Raw genomic sequence first — 8,096 nt, 5'->3', positions numbered from 1 at the left:
GCCGCCGCCGCTTGCCGCGTCGCCGGCTAGCGCCGCCACCCTCCGCCGTCGCCGCCGACGCTACCCAGCCCCGCCAGAGCCCCGAGCCCCGCCGGATCCGACGAGGTAGCCGCTGCCGGTTTTCTTTAGAAAACCGATCCGGTTTTTTTAGAAAACCCTAGTTCGTTTTTTTTAGAATAGACCGGTTTTATTTTTTTCTCGGTTTAGTTTATTTAGCGGACGTTCGTCCGTACGTTCGTTTTAACGAACAGTTTTCACTCGTTAGTTACAGACAACGAACGTTCGTTCGTTAGCCTGTTCGTCAGTTTTTCTTTTTCTCGGGTTTTTCGCGATTATTTTCGATCGCGATTTCTGATTCGATTTTCATTTCAGTTTATCTTTTCGCTCGTTTATTGGAATCAGGCGATTCAAGCGCCTAGATCTTCGTCTCGAAACCCTCTTGCTGTTTAATCAACTTGAACCAGATTTTGGTACTGTAAAATTTGACTTTAGTTCAGATTAGAAAACGGATCTTGTTTCTTTCGCAGTTTGAGTTTCGTTGCTCCGTTTGATTTGATTCCTTTTGTAAACCGGAGTTCTTAAGTTGAACTTTCTGGTCAATTCTTCTTATTTGAGTTTTGCCCATGCATCTTTGCTTGATTGCTTATGTATGCTATTGTTTGTTTGCGATAGAATTCCCAGAGTGCGAAGCGTGCTACTACGAGTCCCTAGGTTTTGCGGATCGTCAGCAAGGCAAGTAACACATTGATCATACTCTTTTCATACCCAGTTTTTATGCATTAGCTCAAATCCTCAAACACTGCATGATTAGGATGTGATCAACTTGTGGGTATTGGGAAGTAGTTGATGAGGTAGAACCTATTGCCCTGTTATAATCAAACCCTTGGGAGTTACTTCTACGTATTGCTTATATTGCTATGCTATGCTCGTAGACGTGGTTTGGGTGAGTGAATCCATGACAAATGTGAGATGGTTAATTAATGGTTCAACTTAAGGTGGCAACTTTAATACACATCTGGGTGGATTGCTTGTCGGGCACCTGGAGAATCCAGTGTTGTCCTAGGATACCCCGGAGTACCCATGTGATCATCCTAAGGTCCGCCACCCAGGCTCAAAGGGAACAAAGATATTTCATGCTAGAAACTTCCGTGTGTAGCCACAAGCTATTATGGGCTCTAGCATAGTTGAGTAAGTTGCGTGAGCTCTTGAAGAGGTGGACTAGCAGATGTAGAGGGATGTAGATTGGTATAGTCTACCCGGAGTAAAGAGTTAACGTTTCTGAAAGACTGTGTCTCGGTCATCCGTTTCTCAAACACCATGTAGTGCGAGAAATCCAACGGAGGCGATCGAGTCTTGTGGGGAAAAGTGTGCAAACCTCTGCAGAGTGTACAATCTAATCATGGTTAGCCGTGTCCCCGGTTATGGACATCTTGAGTATCTATTGCTTGGATTATCCTAAGTATCTCATCACTCTAATTTAATATTGCTGGGTTGATAATTACTTTAATTGGTTTTGAGTTGGAGGAACCTTCTCAATGATGTTTCAACTACCATGATAGTTAAAATAAAACTTATTCCTTTGTTGTAGGGAAAAATTGGCTTTTCGCAAAACTATAACCATAGAGCTTTCCACCAGCCAAATATGCATGTAGTGATAGCATTATCCTGTTCTTGCTATACTGTGTTATATTGCCAGCATATTCCATGTGCTGACCCATTCCCGGGCTGCAACGTATTATGTTGCAGACTTTTCAGACGAGGAGTAAGGTTCGTTAGGTCATTGCCGTGCAGCTCAGCTATGCCGTTGGAGTTGATGGACTCACTTTATCTTCCAAGCCTTCCGTTGTTATCGTATTAGATGGCCTTAAGCCATATTTATTGTAATAAGTTATCTTCTGAGACATTCGATGTAATAAGTGTGTGATTGCTACTTTGTTATAAATCCTTCGAGTACTGTGTGTGTCAGCATTACTGATCCAGGGATGACACTAAAGCACAGAGACTTGACCGTTTGAGGTCGGGTCGCTACAAGATGGTATCAGAGCACACACTGAGTGTAGGACACGACCACTAAGATAAAACCATAGGTCACTCTTCTCTACTCATTTCTGTCTCCTCTCCATTTTCTACTCTTTAGGATGGCGGATTCAAGGAACAAGTTTGCACAACCGGATGAAGACACCCCCTTTGGACGCCACTTGAAGGAAGTCACTAGGTACCTGAACATCGGAATACCAAGCTTCACCGGGACTTACAATGCCACTTTACCAGAAGAGGAGCGCTGGATGATTCAAGTTCAAGTTCCAGGAAGGACGTTCTCGCTAGCCACTAAGCCCATAGAGTTTTCTTTTGAAGCACCCACCTGGAGTCTAGGCAAGAGCATGGCAGCCCACATTACCATAGGACGCATTGGAGAAGTCTACAACAAGACACTATCTACCAGATATGTGGGCGCCGAGATGAGCAATGGGAGATGATCAGCACCAAGAAGGACAGATCCATTGCAGCTTTCATCCAGGAGTTAAACCAGCACATTCGACGCCAGGAGAATCAGATGTGCGCAAACATGATAGATTTGAAGAAGGCGAAGACAAGGATCATCGAGCTAGAAGAAGAACTTAAGTCTGCACGCGATGGATATGAGGAGGAAATTGCAACATTATTGGAGAAGAATGACGACCTGATAAAGAAGATCGGAATATTCATGGGAGACCCCACGCCAGGAGGAGAGGACGACGATTCCACTTGCCCGGAGAACTACATCATCATCGACGACACCGACTCCGACCACAGTGATGATGACTTTGAAGACGAAGCTGGAGCAGACATCATGGAGTCTTCCACCGATCAAAATTTCTAGATGACCACCAAATAATTAGTAGTATTCCCCCATGTATATAGTAGTAGTTGAGCACTTTCAACGATAGTTCTAGACTGTTTGTATGCCCTTGCTTGATTGATTGAGTGAAATGATTGTGTTTGTCTCATGTGCATATGGGTAGTGCCTTCTCACTAGACCCCTTTTCTATTCTAATCTCTCCCCTCTAAACCCATCAGATACCTCCGAGACGTGACACTAGATTTGCCTTCCCACCGGAGCTCACCCAGTTGATCCAGCAGCAGAATGCCTTGATGCAATTGTTAGTACAGAACCAAGGCAACAACAACAACAACCCGCCTCCAGTTGACAACCTAGCTCGCTTTCTGAGGTTGCAGCCGCCGGTGTTTTCCAGTAGCACCGAGCCTATAGTTGCAGATGATTGGCTATGCCGTATTGGAAGGGAGTTGACCACCGCAGGTTGCACAGATGCTGAGAAGGTGCGCTTTGCCGCACATCAATTGGATGGACCAGCAGCCTCATGGTGGGAGAATTATATGGCCACTTTCCCCATAGCCAACGTCACTTGGGATCAGTTTCAGCAAGCTTTCCGCAAAGCCCATGTCTCAACTGGAGCTATGAATATGAAGAAGCGTGAGTTTCGCAACTTACGCCAGGGGAACCGTACTGTAGCTCAGTGCGTGGATGAGTTTAGCAAGTTATCTCGCTATGCCCCTGATAATGTGGCCACAGATGCCGCGAAGCAGGAGAAGTTTATGGAAGGGCTGAATGATGAGATGAGCATGCAGTTGATGGTGGCAACATTCAACAGCTACCAGGAGTTGGTAGATAAGGCTCATATGATTGAAGGGAAGCAGCAGCAGATTGAGAGCCGTAAGAGGAAGTATGGGCAAGGAAGATACAACTTAGGAGCTCAGCAGAAGCCTCGTCTAACCCCGAACTCGGGAGGACTTGTTCATAACCATGGAGGTCATAACCACACCGGAGGAAGTTCGCATAACCACAATGGTTCTAAGAATGGGACTGGGAACGGAACAAGCAACAATCAGAACCGCTCCAATCCAGCCACACCCACCAAGAGAGACCTAAGTCACATTACTTGCTTCAAGTGCGGGAAGACTGGACACTATGCCACGGAGTGCCCTGAAGCAAAGAATGGAAACGGTAACAGGAGCGCTGGGAAGAAGCCCAATCCATTCAACAAAGGAAAAGTGAACCACGTTAACGTGGAGGAGGTTGAAGAGCAGCCAGACGTGGTTATCGGTAAGTTTTTGGTTAAGTCTTTTACCTCCCTTGTTCTTTTTGATACTGGTGCATCGCATTCATACATATCAAGGGGATTCGTGGATAAGTTTAAACTACCAACCCAAACCCTTAGGACCCCTCTGTTAGTGAGTTCACCTGGAGCAGAGTATATGGCTAGCCGGTGGTGCGACCAGATACCCTTAACCATTGGTAGCCATGTCTTCCCTTCAGACCTAATAATTTTGGAGTCACAAGGATTGGATGTGATATTAGGCATGGACTGGATGTCAAAGTATGGAGGAAGCATTGACTGTGCTGGTAAGTCGATTTATCTCACCACCCCGGAGGGAAAAAGGATCAAGTATGTATCTAGGAACGCGCCTAGGAAGAGCCAAGTGAATTCCCTCTCAGGAGTTGTTTAGGAGGAAGTACCTGTCGTAAAGGATTACCCAGATGTATTTCCAGAGGAATTACCAGGCATGCCGCCAGATCGAGACATCGAGTTTTTGATAGAACTATTGCCAGGCACCGGGCCTATATCGAAGAGACCATACCGGATGCCCGCAAATGATCTGGAGGAGATTAAGAAGCAGATCAAGGAGTTATTGGAGAAAGGTCACGTTCGACGAAGTTCATCACCATGGGGACCCCAGTGCTCTTGGTCGAGAAGAAGGATGGATCATTGAGAATGGTTGTTGATTATCGGGCGTTGAATGAAGTGACGATTAAGAACAAATACCCACTGCCGATGATCAATGATTTGTTTGACCAGTTGCAAGGAGCTAAGGTGTTTTCGAAGATCGATCTGCGATCATGGTATCACCAGCTGAAGATTCGAGAGAAGGATATACCAAAGACAACATTCACCACACGGTACGGGTTATATGAATATACGGTCATGTCATTTGGACTGACTAACGCCCCTGCTTACTTCATGAGCATGATGAACAAGGTGTTCATGGAATATTTGGATAAGTTTGTTGTGGTGTTCATTGATGATATAATGGTATACTCGAAGAATGAGGAGGAGCACAAGGAGCATTTGCATTTAGTTCTCGAGAAACTCAAGGAACATCAGTTGTATGCCAAGTTCAGCAAATGTGAGTTTTGGTTGAAGGAAGTTGGATTCCTCGGACATGTTATATCAGGAGAAGGTATAGCAGTAGACCCCACCAAGGTTCAGTCAGTCACTGAATGGTTGGCACCCACTTCAGTTAGCGAGATCCGCGGTTTTCTTGGACCCGCAGGATACTATCGGAGATTCATTGAGAATTTTTCCAAGATTGCGAAGCCAATGACGGAGTTATTTAAGAAGGATACCAAATTTAAATGGACGGAAGAATGCGAGGCGAGTTTTCAGGAGTTAAAGAAACGTTTGACTACAGCCCCAGTTTGATTCTGCCGGATATACGCAAGGATTTCCAAGTGTATTGCGACGCCTCTCGCCTAGGACTTGGAAGTGTGCTTATGCAGGACGGAAGAGTTGTTTCGTATGCCTCACGACAACTAAAACCGCACGAATTGAATTATGCCATGCATGATTTGGAGTTAGCAGATGTAGTGCATGCGCTCAAGACTTGGAGACATTACCTTATTGGAAACCGTTGTGATGTGTACACGGATCATAAGAGTTTGAAGTACATTTTCACACAGAAGGAGCTGAACCTTAGGCAGAGGAGATGGTTGGAGCTTATAAAGGATTATGACATGAAGCTTCACTATCATCCAGGCAAGGCCAATGTCGTAGCAGACACTTTGAGTCGGAAAAGTTATGCTAACCCCCTAGTAAGCACGGGATTGCCAAAGGAGTTAGCAGAGGATCTCAGGGAACTTCGATTGGAGATTGTTCCTAGAGGTTTTGTTGCAACAATGGAGGTTCAGTCTACATTGTTAGGAAAGATTCAAGAAGCTCAGAAGGATGACAAAGAGATTGCCGAGATAAAAGAGAGAATGAGCAAAGGAAAGGCCAAAGGTTTTCGTGAGGATGAGCACGACACCTTATGGTTTGAGGACCGTGTTTATGTGCCCAATAACATAGAGATCAGGAAGTTAATACTTCAGGAGGCTCATGACTCACCATACTCAATACACCCCGGAAACACCAAGATGTATTTGGATTTGAAGGAACGTTTCTGGTGGACTGGTATGAAGAAGGATATTGCCGAGTATGTAGCCGTATGTGATGTATGTCAGAGAGTGAAGGCAGAGCATCAAAAGCCAGCAGGATTGTTACAGCCTATGCCGATACCCGAATGGAAGTGGGATAAACTTGGCATGGATTTTATCACCGGATTGCCCATGACCAAATCAGGATATGATTCTATATGGGTAGTAGTTGATCGCTTGACCAAACTGGCTCACTTTATCCCAGTGAAAACCACCTATACTAGTGCGAAGTTGGCCAAGATATACATGACCAGGATCGTATGTCTGCATGGGGTTCTGAGGACCATCGTATCAGATAGAGGAACACAGTTTACTTCAAAGTTTTGGCATCAGCTGCACCAGACTTTGGGTACAAGGCTGGAGTTCAGTACAACATTTCACCTGCAGACAGATGGACAGACTGAGAGAGTCAACCAGATTCTGGAGGATATGTTGAGAGCTTGTGCGCTAGATTATGGATCTAGTTTGGATGACAATTTGCCCTACGCAGAGTTCTCATACAACAATAGCTACCAGGCCAGTTTGAAGATGGCACCGTTCGAAGCCCTGTATGGACGAAGGTGCAGAACACCGTTGATGTGGGATGAAGTTGGAGATCGACAGTTGTTTGGACCAGATTTGATCAAGGAGTCTGAAGAGATGGTTAAGTTGATTCGCGATAGACTAAAGGTAGCTCAGTCCAGGCAGAAGAGTTATGCAGATTCGAAATGCAAGGAGGTAACCTATGAAATTGGAGACAGAGCCTATCTGCGAGTGTCACCCCTGCGAGGAGTGAAACGTTTTGGAGTTAAGGGAAAGTTAGCCCCGAGATTTGTAGGACCGTATCGTGTTTTGGAACGTATGGGAGAAGTTGCCTACAAGTTGGAGTTACCTGAAGGACTGTCAGGAGTTCATGATGTGTTTCATGTTTCACAGTTGAAGAAGTGTCATGCTGAGATGGTCGATATACCACTGAGAGATATAGTGCCTCTGGAAGCGATTCAGTTGGACAGTGATCTGACCTATGAGGAGAAGCCAGTCAGGATTCTTGAATTTGCCAGTTGAGTCAACCGCAGCAAGGTTATCAAGTTTTGCAAAGTTCAGTGGAGCCACCATACCGAGGATGAAGCCACCTGGGAACGAGAGGTTGATCTTCGCAAAGACCACCCACACCTATTTTCTAGCCAACCTGAATCTCGAGGGCGAGATTCATCTTAAGGGGGGTAGGTTTGTAACATCCCAAATTTTCAATTTGGAATGTTATACATAGATCATTCATGCATATCATATTTTATTGCATTTTCCTTTCGTAATCCTCGAAATTCGAAGCAACTCAAGGACCCTCGGAGAGAGTTCGGGATTTCACTGTTTTCATATTTGAATATTATCAAATATTGAAACGAGGATTATTTGTTTTAATTATTTTTCGCCAAAAATATTTCATATTAAAATAAATGAGAGGAGATAATATGACTTCTCCAAAATAAATGAAATATTGGAGGAAAAATATTAAAATCAAATATTTGATTTTATTCGGATTTTATTGCTATTTTATTTGCATTAGAAAAATTGTATGTTTTCAAAATTGCATTTTAGGGCCAAGAAAATGTTCATCTTGTTCTAAATATTTTGTTTAGACGGTGAAAATTTGTTTTGGCATTTTTAGATTTATATTTATTTTTCTAGGATTTATTTTTGGCGGAAACTGTTTTTAAAAAAAACTTAAGCGCCCGACTGGGCCGAAGCCCAGCTGAGCCAGGCCGGCCCACCCCGCCGCCACCGCCTTCCCCCGCGAGCCCCGTGCCCGCACCGGACTCCGCCGGAGTCCGGGAGTCCGCCGCCGCCCCGGTGCCCCCTTTCCCAAGCC

The sequence above is a fragment of the Triticum aestivum genome, chromosome 3D (genome assembly GCF_018294505.1).
Source record: "Triticum aestivum cultivar Chinese Spring chromosome 3D, IWGSC CS RefSeq v2.1, whole genome shotgun sequence".
NCBI classification, from domain to species: Eukaryota; Viridiplantae; Streptophyta; class Magnoliopsida; order Poales; family Poaceae; genus Triticum; species Triticum aestivum.
The sequence above is the reverse complement of the archived record's forward strand: the minus strand, read 5'-3'. Positions refer to the sequence as shown.